Below are 16,303 nucleotides of genomic sequence, written 5' to 3' on the forward strand. Positions count from 1 at the left end.
CCCAACGAACTCAAAGAAGATTATGATGTAAACATATCATCAAGGACGGTAAGACGCCCCGATTAAATAAAACGAAAGCCACTCATTTAAAAAACTTAAAAACCAGACTAGATTTTGCAAAAACATATTTGAACAAACCACTGTCGATTTGGTTCAGATGGCAAAAAGTATGTATGGCGTCCACAGAATATGCAACCCTATCCTCGATATACTGTTAAAACAGTCAAACATGGTGTTGAGAATGCTTTGGTCTGGGCTGCATTTTCCTGGCACGGTGGTGGTCCTTTGGTAAAAATTGACAACGAAATGGACCAACGTGTGTACAAAAGTATCCTGGTACATCATATGATGATAATGACCCTAAAAACATCACAACTTGTGAAGAATTGCTTAGAGGTCAATAAAATTAGCGTTCTAAAGTGGCCGGCGCAATCATCCGATCTTAACCCGATCGAACATTTGTGGAATAATGTAAGAATTATGGCATTTCATTCAAGAGGCATGTTATAGCATTCCAAGACAACGATGTGTGGCTTTGATTGACAGTTTGCCTAGAAAAATCAGTAGAGTCATAAAAAACAAAGGATTCCCTACCAAATACTGAATCCTCCATAATGGTAAGTTGCATACATTAAAAGTTATCCATCTAAAACTTAAAGTGTACTAAACAAATGTCCAGATAAAAGTAGTTGTTTTAACACATTTTGTAATTCCTTATTACAGGTATAACTTGTACAATGTTCTTTTCGGTAAAAACATATATCCCACCATATTGCTTATAAATAAAATAAACTTGCAGCTTTTAAATACAAGATTGTTCATTTCGTCAAATAAATGTGCTAAATTCTTATCCACCACTGTATATAAGTATATTATATTCATAAGTATAACAATTGGATTCCTAGTTCCTTACTGTTCATTCATATTTACATACATATGAGTGTGTACGTTGATGCAAGTATCCAGGTCATAAAATTAACTAACCGTTAAATTTGACTCCATAGCTACTAAGTTTATATTTCCTTTCAACGAAAAACATTCGACTTCAAAATTATAATGGGCATCGATACGAAGTATGATAATTAGCAGACAGAATATTGTCGATTTCAAATTACAATAAAATTGTATGTTTTTTTCTTAGTAAATGCTTTAATTAAAAAAAAAAATTAAATAATTAAATGAAATCCTTAGATGTCCATAGGTTAAATCGTCCTAATTGTTTCATTTCATAGGTACCTACCTACTGTTTTGTAGTAGATAAAGATTTAAATAGGCATACAAAATAAATGTTTCAAAATAAGAGATAAGTACAATACTTAAATTTTGTAATTATTTTATTTAATAAAATATTATATCAAATGGCATATATATGTATCTATAATTATCACCTTGAAATTTATAACAATTTTATTTCAAGATTAAAACTTCGTACTTACAAAGGTACCCACTTTTTTCTAATTGAAATTAAAGAACCGAATTTGCCTTTCTAAGGGCGATATTCTGTTAATCAAATTTTGGAATTACGAAAATTTTGCGAAACTTTTTTTTTTGTAATTGAAAATATTGGTATCTTAGAAAAAGTAAAATATAAATATAACATCACTCAAAAAGTTTCCAAAAACTGATATTAACGTAGGTTTGATTTTTAAAAAGCTGTTATTTTTCAATGATACCTATAATCGTAAATATTAAGGGCGTTTTCTTTTCTTAAATCAAGGGACTTTAATAAATATTGACATTCTTAGACTTTTCTTAAACATTAAAGTTGAATTTTTTTATACCTATGTAGGTTTGTTAAGAAAATATCGTCAAGACTTAACTAAGACTTCTTTTGCAAAAAAAATAAGAAATGAGATCTTATGATGTACAGCCTAGATTGGTATCGATTATGTTACTTAAAAAGTAAAAAATGTGTTTTTTTACTTGTGTTTCAAAGTTAACATTTTTAAAAATTAATAAAAAACAAAATTTTTTAGAATGAATATACAAAATACATTTATAAAAACCTATAGTTACATATGGTATGAATGTAGAATTTATATACATATTTACACCTACCTGAAACAAGAAGCCTAAAGGTTAATGTTCCTTCTTCGGAATCCCCCTCTGAAAATGTATACATATTATCGCTAATATACGATTTATTGCTCGGATTTCAATAATTATTTTTTTCAAATTTGAAAATTTAAAATCCTTATTCCAGTCGATTGATGTTTTTAACTGATCTAACATAACGGTAATATTATTAAGTATTTTTATTAAATTGATGACATAATTATATAATTTACAAAAAATATTAAGAAAATAAAAATAAAAAAAAAAACGTCAAAAAAAAGTTTTCCTCTTTCGTTAGATTTCATGATTCAATATTTTGTGTTGTTCAGAGAAATAAAACGGAATCGAGGATAAATTTGAATAGGAAAAAAGGTAGAAAAGTGGCAAAGACAGAATGTGAAGAGAGGGTGAAGGGGGAAAATGTGAAGCGGTGCGGCGATGAACAAGATGAAAAAGAATGGAAGACGAAGGCAAAAGAAAGAAAATAGCAACAAAAGCATGTTACCTTCAATAGCAACCAGGGGGCAACATGGTCGCTTATTGCCGCCCTTCTGCCCGTTCAGCACCGCGCTCGTCTACCGACTTGTGTACCAAGAGCAGAGCAAGACGAGTACACAGACACACCAACCAAACCATATAACCAACAATAAAGCAATTCTATCTACGCTACGCTACGTCCTGTGCTTTTCGTTTTCAGTTTGATTCGGATTTTCTAGCGTTACTGGTCTCTCTTTCTGTAATCGGCTCGGCGCGGCGGTGTTTGGAAACGTGGTGTACAGCGTCTGACACAGAGTTACATTTTTTTTTTTGCCTACATATAGAATGATACTTCATGGATGTACATGTTTGGTCTATTAAATTTGTTTAAATATATTATTTTGCGCTAGTGAATTACAACAATTGGAATTGGAGTGTTATCACAGGGATTGATGACATTTCTGAAGTTCGTATCGTATCTTGATGATGTGAATGCATTAAAAAAGAAGTGAGGTTAGTTTTTCAATAGTTGTGGTTTGATGAATGATCTTAAGCTAAATTGTTTAATTTTAAAGTTGAAACAAAAAGAAGAAAGTTGCTCGGCGGCGGTCTCGGTCTTGGTTTCGAAGGCAGCAATATGCAAGTTTTTGCTGCTGGCGCTGCTCGTGTTTGATTTCGATGCTGTGTGGTAATGACACACATACATTAAATGGGCGCGTGGTTACGGCTTCGGTGTTTTTTGTGTGTGTTGTTGTTGTTGTTTGTTCCATGTGTGTGTTGAAAATTTGTATCTTTGGATGTATCAGTGTGCCAGTGAAACAACAAAAACAAATAAGCAAATGTGAATTTATAGTCTACAGTTTATGTTGAGGAAGCAGCTAACAGATGTGTGGAGTACGGTGTACCTTACCTACGAGGCTAGGTTCTTTTAATTCTTTACTCGGCAAAAAAGAACTACCTATAGGTTACTGCATACCTAGTTGCATAGTGCATAAATGAAGAAGCAGAAGAATTAAAAGGGCTCTTCGATACGTATATAATATATACTATATATTTTTCATGTACATAATAATTTTTGGCAAGCAAGATGTTTTGGCATTTATTTTGTCATGTGCGAGATTGTTGCTGATATCTTTGCGGCGAACATTGTTGGAATACTTAATTCGACGGTTAAGGGATGTTTTATAAGGCTAGCTGGAATGGTGATGTTTTGTTTACGTCGTAAAACTTACATATACGTACATATTTTGTGTTCTCTTATGTTTATGTGGGGATGGTGATACTCGTTCATGTAGATTTTTGAATTGGGAATTGAATTTTGTGTTTATTTTGGGGTAAAAACCTTTTCAATTCTTTCTTTTTTTCATTTATTTCCTTCATTCATATTCATGGATTTTTATGAGTAATGTATAAAGGCATCCATCGTAATATAAAATTGACCTTGACATTGTTTGAATGGTTTTCATCCTAACTCTGATTATACCAACAACATTTTAAAGTTTTTTGTAAACAAAACATACCTACTTAACCTACCTTTATTTTTTTTAACCAGAAGACCATTCTTTTAGATGAAAAAAGAGGGCAATCCAAGTTTAAGATCGAATAATATTTATTCAAAATAGATAGGTACCTAGGTATTTGTTTTTCAGTTTACATCAACTTATGCATTCAATGAAAGTAGATATGCATTCCTGGATATGAGGACTTTTATACACCTTATTGAACGAGTTAGATATCTAAATTAAGAAAGCTTGCAATAAATCCAAACAAATTTCAGCTGTTCACAAAAGCAGACAAACATTTAGATTTTGAGGTCTAAAACTATGTTTTGTGAGAAAAAATTTTCGGGGCGACTTTCCATTACCGCAGCACGAATTTCCTTCTGACTGTGAGGTAGGGGTCTCAATAGAACATGTTTTAAATATTGAGGCGAGAAAATACATTTAAGTCTTAAAAAAATTCTTTTTCGGACTTAACCCTACTTTTTTGTATTTTGTTATTTTGAGCCTAAAACAAGTTTTTCTTGAATTGATAGAACGGCGTGCTAACAGCTAGGTATCTAAGGGGCATGCTGTCCTTCTGCAACCCCTTGGGATCACTATAGGATTTGGGGTGGGTGCCTTGCACATGAGAGTGAATAACGAAAGGACGAACAAATTTGATTTTACACATTTCAAAAAGTCAATTTCAGACAAAATCACATTTTAATTATAAGAAACCAATTGGCACTAATGTTGGTAAAAAAAATTAGCATTTTGTTCTCTAAAACAAGAAAATTTTGTAAAAAACAATTTGGTAGTAACGAATTGCAGAGTGGTTGCTACGACCTGTCAAACTCTATTCGAGTTCCACATACCATCCACACTGCAAAACGAATAAATTGTTTGCGTCCAACCTAACCTCAAAATTATGGAGAAAACTGTAATTTATAAATTGATAATTCGTCGCTGTCTTTGAATTGAAATAAAGCTCATGTGATAGAAAAAAAAATGCGAACGTCCACAGGTCGCAGTTCGTAATTCATGTGCAAGATGCTTAAAATCAAAGAAATTCCCAACAAAAAATGAATTATGGCAACGCTTAACGAAAACCGAAGAAATGTCAAAACCAACCATTTTTGCGTATGTGAAAAAGTGAACTTCGAAAATTGATTTAAAATAGAAATAAATGTTTCTTAGCTCTAAAATTCTGTAATTATTACTTTTTTGCAAATATCTAACTAAATTTTGAATGAACAAAAGAATCAACAAAATTAATGTCATAAATATTTTAGAAAAAATGACAGTTTACGATTCATTCACAATAGCGTAAACCAGATGGCAGAACTGAATTATTACAACCAGTGATTACATTTTGTGTTAAGGCGCCAGTTATAGCCGTCATTGGTTTTCATCATTGAAAACAAGCATTGGAATTTTTTTGACAGGTCGTTTATAGCTGTCATTGAAAAATGTTTTCCTGATTAAAAGCCACCGAAAAATGTTTACTGATAGAAATCTGTCATTGGAATTGTGTGAAATTGGAACACAGATCAGGGGAACGATTTGTTTCCCTTTTGAACATAAAAGTATCAGATGTTCAGAAAAACGAGAAAAATAAATGTCGAAATATACTTTTTTTTCTTGTGTGATTTCCGGTCGATCGGTACATAATTTTCATTTCTAATCAAAGGGAAACACCGTCAAATATCTATTCAAACATTTTTCCCGATCGATTTCAATGATAGCTATAACTGACAGATCACAGACCAAAAGAAGAAAATGACATTTGAGCACAAAATTAATAAAAAGAGGAGAAATAACCAGCTTTAAAAAAAAATGCAGCTGCTCTCTAAAAAACATCGTACATATTACTCTCTTTTTAAACTTTTCATATGTCTACATACATATATTGTTTTTTGACTGCCGGGATAGTTAGGGATTGTGACAAAACAACAGGCTCATGTTTTTCTATCTATCAAATTTATATCCAAAAACTAGTTTTTCATATGGAAAGGTGCCCAAACTTAAGTGTAAATAAGAGCAAAAAATACGTATACAAAAGTGCATTTCATATGTTTTTCAAATTTTAATGAACTGAAACCCTATCACCCTAGTGCTTAATGTGCTAATTCTGAAAGATTTGACAGTTTTTTTTATAAGCTTCATAAATCATTTTTTTTTTAAAGAATGAAAACCATAGAATATTTACTTTTTTTTAATCAATTAGAAAATATAAATCTACATAAAAATAGTTATATTGTGTGAACATCTTACTTTCGCTATGAAGCCCATTAACTTGTCAATAATTAAATAATTTATTAAGCATATGAACAAATTAATAAATGAGAACAACAGACAACAAAAAGTGAAGCTATTAATAAGTACATAGGTACATATACATAAGTATCTAAGATTCATTATTTCTATTATCTTCAAATATGTAATTTAGAAAAAATCAATAATCCTAAACTCCATTGAAAACAACCCTTGATGGCTCTAAGCATAGTTTCTCTTTTCCTATCTTTTCTTCTGTACCCATACCTTTTATTTTCTTTCTATGTCTTCTTCGTTTTCCCTCCAAAAATAACTCCTTTTTAGTATGGCATTAATTGTTTTAATTGTCAATTTTAAAATTATGTACCTTAAACTTCGAAAGCTCATTGGAAGCTGTCTTGTATACATTTTTGCAAATGAAGATTTGATGATCCTACCCATTTAAATGAAATATCCAAAAACATTGTGAAGAAAATTACAAATACATATAACCCTTAGGGATTATGTTAAGCGTCTCCTTTCTATATAAGTGGGAGTTTGGAGAAAGCTTTAAGTTTGAAATGTATGAGACTATGGAGGTGCATTTTTTGTTTAGTAAAATATAGTTATTAATAACATACATATATGTAACAAGTTTATGTTGGGTTTGACAATAAGAAGGAAATATTCGAAATTGTTATTGTACAGAGTTTCAATTGCAAAACTGAGGTCTTCTTCAATACAATTTTGTGTATGTTTTAGAAAAAACATCCGTCAAAAATACCGGCTTTAATCTTTCTCATAGCTGACGAAATTCTCTTTTTAGTTTAGATAGTTTGATCGGCTTCTTAATCAGTATGGAGAGGAATGCTTATGCGCATACTACAGCCATTCAGTATCGGCCGATAAAAAAGTTTGATAGGCTATCCGATTACATTCAAACTAATCTGTCGGACAACTATCGGCCGACTGTTTAATCAGTATTGGCGCTCACAAGACGATTGTTTAGTCGGCCGATAGTTCAGTTCGCTCTGTGATTTGGCGTCGTGTGTGTGTATTTTGAATATGGTATCGTCGCCTAAATCACATTTGTTGATTGTAGAAAGTTCCGTCGAAAAGTTGATTGAAAAAGTCGAGAAAAGACCTGCGCTTTATAAAAAAAAAGTTTAAAAGAGTACTCCGACGCGAATGAGCCTAATACTGATGAAGATTTGAACTTTGCTTTGTCACTGGTCCCTTCACTCCAAAATTGAACCGCAGAAGAAAAACTTGATGCTAAAATAAGTATTCTATTTTCAATTAACAATTCAATCCTTTCGAACTTTGGCAGCCCTTGGATCATCTGGCCTCATAATAACCCATCCAATTTTGTATCTTTTGTTATCTCCATCATTGCGATAATAGTTGGCAATACCGATTCCCGAAAGACGAAGTCCAATGATAGCCAAAATTGAACCAATTACAATGTCGGGTAATTCAACCCATCCGCGTTTAATGAGGCCAGAGATTCCTTGACGAACTGGTGGTGCCGAAATTTTTGTTTTTAATGTTGTTTCATAAACCCCTATGAAAGTTCTTAACGTTTTTAAACAGATAAGATTAGCTAGGTACGTTCAGGCTACTTCTAAGCCAACATGTATGTACAACGGAGTACAGCAACCCTAGTACTCTTTTCCAATTTCGCAACCGACAACCATTCAAAACATTTCATCACCTGGCAACTCCAACGATACAGCCCAGTCATATTCAAATTTTTCAGATGCATCGCAAATATATGACTTGTAAACTTAATTTCTCAAAACGCCAAATTTTTTAATATTAATTCTAATAAAAATAGTTGAAAAGTATTTGTGGTTTATCTTACCTTGTCGTAACGCTCAATCTCTCCTCCAAAGGTACAGAAAGTCTTAAATTTGTATCTTCCTTCGCTATTGCTGGTCCAATTAGCTTGAAAAGTTCATTGAAGCTGGTAATACTCATTCGATAATAGGCGACATTTTTTTCGGGTAATCAAGTTATTTGGAATGCATAGTGTAAAATTTTCCACTAACTAATCTATCACTGAGAATGGGTTCACCCAATACTCTCGGAATCTCTTCTTGATTTTCCTCCTCCGGAGTATGATGAGACCAATAATTTTTCTGGCCAATATTTTCATTATGCGACCGCTTTAACAGTCAGTTACAAACTAGTTCGAGAATAGTCGGCCGGCTGTTGGATACTCTGCGCCCTGTTCACCAACCAAACTGTTTAGTCGCATCGGTGTACGCACTTCCAGCCCAACCCGACTAAATTATCGGCCGATAAAAAGTCTGCAGGCTGAAGCCCTAAACCTGCACATAAATGTAATAAGCATAAAATACGCCTTAGATCCTTTTTCTCATTTCTTCAGCTGTTTTAGTATAATTTTGTTTTGACAGGTAATGTAAACTATCCATTTTTGGTCGTTCACAAACATATTCTATACGAAAGTATCTCAGATTGCCTACCGAACGCGCCCATTCCCAAACGTGGTTTTCAGCGATAATGAATTGAATTACTTGCTAAACACAATGGTCTGGTTGCAGCTGGAGCTCACAGCATTGCCAAAGTTAAAATGTACAGTGGTATTCATAAACCCAGAAAATCTGCGTACAATCGCATTTCCTTTCTGATGCATTTGTGAACGCACTCCCAATGCAGAATGTCTGCAGTAAACTAAAAAGTCTGACTTAGTCCGATTTGTATGTAAACAGAGTTCATAAACGTCAGAGAAAAATTGCTGCCAAACAAATTCTGTTGAACTTTTTTTTCTTCTTTCCACCATAGAATTCCATTTCCATGTTTATTCGCTTTGTAATTAAAAGTTCAATGTGGTTAGTTGTCCACACAGTAACTACAGTACTTTCATCATCCCTTTAAAAACAATAAAAAAATTAACAAAATATTTACCATTACTTACATTATTTACCAGTACCGCTTCGTCCTTCTTGTTGTTGTTAAAGTTATTTTAATAATTCCCGCTCTTTCTGCAGCCAAACAAATTCAGCTGCACAATCTTAACGACGCTGACAGCAGCCTGACGTATATGAACGGTGGGTACTGCAGTTCGACTAGGTTAGTTCGATCGAAAATGTGACTTTATGAATGCAGATAAGGCAGTTCTTAGTTAGACTGACGTTTATCAATACACCCTACCAATGTATACAGTGCTCCAATTTGAAGTTGATGCTGAAAAAGAAATTTGACTGTTTTATTTTATAATATTGCTGTTTTACACAATTGTGGATGACATTCACTACAAGTGCGCAACTTTAATGACAGCTTTGCCTACAGTAATTCTTGTAGTAGCAATCACTTTGCATTATATTCAAGGAATTAACCTCAGCCACTCTGGCAGCTGCTACAGCTTATAGGTTATGTACATTATCATACCCGCAGAAAACCCCATCCACAGCTGCTATTCTTGCTGCCTGTTAAATTTTTGACTGGAATTGAATTTACGTGTTGTTCACCCGCGTTTCAATTTTTTGTAAATGGTGCGAATACCTATGTGTGGACACTTCATCGCGAAATCTAATTCTGCTAATTTTATCAATTTCTTGCATTACCATTATTTATATAACGTTTGTTTGCACTTAATCACATAAATAATATAGTAGATTAATATTCAATTCACATCTTAATTTGCAATTTCCAATCACTCTATGTTTACACTAATCAATTTATTGCAAGAAACTTTTATTGAGAACAAGAATAAGCAGAAAATCACATTAGAATTCAAGAACATTCACCTGTTGCACCAATAAATGTAGCACCTCCACTTCCATACATAGGTACCTACTTTACTCAATCAAATATCATAATATTCCAAACTTACCTCATCATTTAAGAGTAAGCCCTTTTCATCTTTCTATTGTTTGTCCACACGACACAACATAATCACTTATCCGTATGACCGTATAAAACACACATAACTTACTATACACTGCCATTCAGTATTCACGTTCACGTTCGGTTCAATTTAGTACATCATTTTCTTGTTTTCTTTCGTTTATTTTGTGTTCTCAATATTCTAAGCAGGTATCTACTATCTGCTTCTGTTACTCTTGTCCGAATCCGAAGTGAATGTGAAATAAATAAACTCAACTCAAACTGTAAATAAAATGTTTTTTTTTTGTCTTTCTTGATTTTCTCCATTTCGTTGTTTGTTTCGCATTCGCATTGTTGTGACACACCAGAAGCACCAAACAGCTAGCAGTTATGTCAGTGGTATTCTGTTTTGTTGTGTACTTCTACTTTGCTCGCTGTTTTGACAGCTCTCCATATTCCCAGTCCCATAAGCAAAATGTCATGCACTTTACCACACCACCTAATTTTATTTTTGTTATACTTCTCTACATTTACACATTTTTTACCCACACTACTAAATCATTGGCAAACCGGCAAAAGAACTTACACACTAATACATAATGAAATGGCATACTTTGAGTATGTACATACATATATAAACTTGTTATTATTATAAAAAAAGTAGTATTCTTATATACAGTAAATGTGTATGCATGTATGTATGCAGGTATGCATATACTTTTAAAATTATGTATATAAACAGCAGGCTTGCCAGATAGGGCTATTTATAGGGCTATTTTTTTTTGTTCCACATTACCGACAAAACAATAATTATGACAGCAAAATAATAATTGGGCTATAAGTAGCCCAAATCTTAAGCACTCCATACACAGTTCAACTTGTCTTTCAATTTAATGTCAATTTCATCAAATCAACTCGTGTGTGGGCTTGAATTGGATTTTTTTGAAGGTTGACGATTGAGTTGGAAGAAAATCAAAAGATTTTGAATTTGTTCAAGTTGATGTGAATGTTTTCAACTTAGTTGAGGTGTGTGTAGGCAAGTCATTTGATTTACTGTCAAACCAAACGCATTCCATCTCTTTCTTAGCAAGAAATTAAATGAGATAAAAAAACAGAGACGTGAATAATCTCAATAGAATTATCTCTGTGGTCATGTCTGATGTCTCGTATCTCTGGTTTCGGTGTGGTTTTGTATTTGTTTTAACGATAAAAAAAAATGATGTTTTGACAGTTGAAGCAGAAGTCTTTCAACAACGTTTATGTAGCGTGTGGCGAAGCATCAATTTAGTTGACAACCAAATTGAAAATAAAATTGAATCGTGTATGGAGTGCTTTATGCTGCGGGATATTTTTATTCACGCTTTAAAAAACAATATAAACACAACATTTTCCATGAAATTATTAGAGTGATGCGTAGGTTTTGTTTTCAACTATTTGCTTCTGTTTTTTATTTGTTCTGCAATTGGGCTATTATTTGGGCTACTACGGACACAGTTAGCGAAAATAAAAGCAACAATACCCAATAATAGCGAGTTTTGGAAAGAGTTTTTTTTTTTAACTATACAGAAGCTTACCTAAGGAATGGAAAATAAAAAGCGACATTCTCATCGGGTGGAATTTTACTTGAATTTTCACTAATCATTCTGCTATTCATTGGAAGTGAATCTGTGAATGTCGGTAATACTGCGGGGTATTTTTCTTTTCACGTGAAAGCATTCATTCTAAACAATTCAGATCCGCATACAAAATTCAGCGGATTTTTCATTTGACGTCTGGTTTGTTATTTTTTGTAAGCAAAATGTAAGTGAAAACTAATTTATTGCTAAATTTAGAATATTTGTTTTATAAATAAAAGAATATAAACATTTTTAGGGCAAGGAAGACACATTTCTCTCTGTTTGAGGATTTTCTTATTCCTCTGCTTACAATTGGATTAAAAAGTGAAGTACTGCCCATTTCCAAAAATTACACAAATTATTCTGTTTAGATGGATTGATTAAATTTAACTTTTGTATGAATCAAAACAATTTATCCAACATTCCCAAGATTTTTACTTGAACAGCTGTTTATTTGAATGTCAAATTAGTTTGGGGTAATGTAGTTCACCCGATGGATAGCAGAATGCAAAGGCAGTGTGAAAGGGAATCGAATATACGATCCACGTGAATAGCAAAATAGGGCTGTTAAAAAAAATTTAATCTAAAAGAATAAGAACTGTTGTTGGGAAAATATAAGAAAATATACCTTAATGCCAGTTTAGAAACGGTAACAAAAGTAAACTCAATTCACTCCTGTTATCGCCAGGAATTAACAAAAGTTAAAAAATCTAGTATTTTTTCTGTCGTTTTTTCTTTGTTTCCTTTACTTTTTTTCTTTATCTTCCTCTTCAAGAACCTCATTCATAATTAAATATGCCAAAATTATTTTTGACAATCTGCGTCTGTTTGATTCGAAAATTTTAAAATACTAAGGCTCGATAACATCAGTATCAATGTAAACTCAAAGTTGTGCGAACAGTTATTTTTGCCATCGTCGAGCATGCTCGTCCATGTAAACCCCCTATTGAAGCTACCGAACTCCTTTTTGTATTGAACTTGAGCTAACTATTATTTTGGATACATTTTCGGCTCAGTTTTGGGCTAAAAAATGTGTTACATTTCTGCTATTAACTAAGTTTTGAGCATGGTAACCCTGTATAAGAATATCACAGAAAAAAGTTAAAAGGAAATTTTGTATGATACATACATATATTCTTATAAGTAGTATATTATGTATCTATACATAATATGCTTGTTAAAATATTATTTCCAACATGGCGTCAATGGCACATTACTAGTCAAATTAAAGACATTGGCCACATTTCGCGTAGATACCATTCTACTTTTTTTTCTTTTTATTTTCACGTAAATAACGGAAAAAACTAAATCTAAACACCGCAATACACCGGTTGTCGGTGGCCAAGAGTGTGTTTTTATTTTGTTTATCTTTATCTATCGTTGAACTTCCGTTTTTGACATTTCTTTAGTCGTTCGCTGTGCCGCCACCGCAGCCGCCGCGCCATATCGTAGATTCTGTGTTTTGTTTGGTGTTTTGCTAGGTTGATTTCTATGTACCGTTATAAGGGACAGTTTAATATAGGTGCATGCAGTAGGTGTAGGCAGTGCCATGTAGAAATAGAATAGAATGTAAATGTAGTTGCATCTGTTTTTGCATCAATCAATCTCACAAGTCACAACAAAAGGGTTTACGTTTAAAAGTCACGTGTAGATTTAGCCTTATCTATGGTTTGCCTCTTAATATTAATTCAATTCTGTTCATCATGCAGTTATTTATTACACTCCATATAAAAAGATAAAATATGGTTTTATTGTATTGTGATGTGTGGTAAGTCAGCTGTTTCTTTTAAGACAAACAGCAGCTGGTTGTACAAATATTGGCGAAGAAAGCAAATGCGAAAATGTTTATTCAAAATAAATGAATTATTTTTTATATTCGAACTCTGCAAAAATGGAAGACACTTGTTATTTGAAAAATTTGGTCTAGTTTAGTAATTTCTTCTGTTATAGTTAGGTATATGTCACAGTCGACAAAACAAACAGTACCTTGGTATAGGTACCTACTTACTTTTGAACGTACCCACAGCTAACGGAAAGCTGTACATTATGTTTGGGGAGGTTGTTCGCATAACCTCAATTAACCTTAGCTCTTTTGTAGATACATATACATAGATACCTAATTGTTTGGTGTTATTTGTTTGAAAAACTAGATGAATTATTGTCTATCATGGTCTATCCCAATATGTCGTGATTAATACAAAAAATTGATGCCTAGCTTTAAGAACGAAATACCTATATCTACCTACCTAGCTTTAATGTAGGTAGTTATGTATTGTAGATAGGTAGTGCTAGTGATGGTAAGGCAGATATTTTATAAACAAAATGGCTGCCAATGGCTAAACCGAATGACGATGAATTTGGAACTAAGAATAGACGAATAAAAAAAAATGGCAAAAGAAGAATTTAATGTGTACTTTTCTGCCTACCAGCTTTAATTTTGTATGTAGGTAGTTTAAGAATATATATTAACCTAGGAATAGGCAGTTGACATTTTGTGAACAAAGGACACTAAAAGTCTATTGAAAAAATAAGTAGGATTTTTTTTAAAACTTGGATTTTATAGTTTCCAACCAGTGTCATAGGTATCCTTTTAAAAAAATCAGAGTGTCAGTCTAAATTTTTTTTTAGCGAAGTCTGCAAAAAGCAAGTTTTATTTAGTACTGAGAAAATGTTTTAAAAATCTTGAATTATATACACTACATCAAAAAATTGCACATACAACAATAAATAAATGGGTTTCCCTTACACCATGAACTTCCTACCGCAAATCTGAGCTTATTGACTTTATTTGATAAAATTATAATGTATCATAGGAAATGCAACAAAATGTTCGAGCTTTGCCTATAGTTTTTTTTCCGTTAGTAGAATTTTGCCAGGAATGTCAAAAAATTGGTCGTACATCAATCAAATGTTCGTACACTGTTCCATTCTCTAAAAAATGGAAATAACTGTTCTTTTTGAAATGTAAATTATGTACTGTAATGTAATGATATTGAGATATCTAGGCTCAGTTTGCCGTGGTGTATTGAGCTTTAAAATTGTTTTTCTTTTTTAAATTTTCGAAGTTTATTTTGAAAAGAGAAGCTTCTCATAAAAAAGTACCTCTTGAAGTTAGAAAACTAATTTTTAAACTAAGAAACGACGAAAAAAATTATTCTGATATTCGTCAACTATTGATAGACCACGGTCTACAGTTTAATATGTATTAAAAAATAATTTGAAAAATAAAAGCTTTGATGTGGCCCCAGGAAGAGGTAAAAAAAAAAAATACTACACGCTCGTATAGAAAGAAAAATTGAAAGTATGGTAAATGCTGATCCCAAGTTAAGTGCTCCTAAAGTAGCTGCTGACATTCAAGCAAATGATGGAATATCGCTCAACCCTCAAACTGTTCGGAACTTTCTGCATTCAAAGTTATATAATGGTCGCAAGGTACAAAAAACTCTATATTTCAAACGTTTCAAAACGCTTGAACTATGCGAATGCATACGTTTCGAAACCAGATGATTCTTGGAAGAATGTGTTCTTCCTTGACGAGAGCAAGTTTAATGTCTTTGGGTTAGGCGGTCGCAGATTTGTGTGGAGGAAACCAAACACAGAATTAGATGTGAAGAATTTGCAATCACCGGTTAAACATGGAGGGCGGATATGTTATGGTCTGGGGAGCTATGGGGTCCAATGGTTTTGGAAGTTTAGTTTTTATAGAAACAACGATGGATAAAAACAAATATTTATAAATTTTAAAAGAAAATTTGAAAGCCAGCGCTTTAAAAACTGGCCTTAAAGAAGACTTTTTACTTGTGCAAGACAACGGTCCTAAACATTCATCAAGGATAGTAAAGGTGTGGCTTCTCTATAATGTTAAATCGCAATTGCCTCATCCTTCCCAATCCCCAGACCTTAATTAATTATTTAAAAAAGGTTTTTCCTTATTGACCGTAAAAATCGTTATAAAAAGGCAAAATTTGTTGTTGTTTTTAAAATTTTAATACTTTTTATTCAATACGAATGCATTTCGGTTCTCAGCTGCGGAACCATCATCAGCGGACGACAATTAAACAAAAACACCTTAATCCCATTGAGCATCTTTGCGATTATTTAGGAAGAAAGGTCCGAGAATCAAAAATAAGTAATAAAAAAAGAATGGAATACAATTTCGCCGGAAGTCATTTCAAAACATCGCCTTCAGGATGTTATAAAAGCGAAAGGTTATTACACTCGCTACTAAAACTTACGTATTTATACATAATTGAGTTTTTTATCACTGTAAGTCCAATTTTTTGACCTTTGATTTCCTACTTTGCCTAATTAGTTCGATTTTTTTTTCTTCATGAAGTTTGTACTAATTTATTTTGTTTTGTTTTTAAACAAAAATAAATAAAATATTCTCGTCCTTGGCTTATGGAAAGAAGCTCCACTTTAATTTTAATGTGTCAGAAATATGGATCCAATTCCTGCCTGGTAGCTAGGCAAAGGTTTTTTTTTCACAAGTTGACGATGCCTTTGTGATTTGGGATAAAACTGTAGGTTCCGTATATCCCTGACATTATGTGCACCAAAGAATGGTTG

General features: G+C 32.7%; 1 protein-coding gene across 1 annotated transcript in view; it reads left to right on the plus strand.

The window, feature by feature from the left end:
• The window catches only part of LOC129944280 (uncharacterized protein KIAA1143 homolog), a 33,490-nt gene that overhangs the window by 16,655 nt on the left and 532 nt on the right, over positions 1–16,303 (plus strand). The gene's annotated exons all lie outside the window — the stretch shown is intronic.

This window comes from Eupeodes corollae, chromosome 2 (genome assembly GCF_945859685.1).
Source record: "Eupeodes corollae chromosome 2, idEupCoro1.1, whole genome shotgun sequence".
Classification (NCBI taxonomy): domain Eukaryota; kingdom Metazoa; phylum Arthropoda; class Insecta; order Diptera; family Syrphidae; genus Eupeodes; species Eupeodes corollae.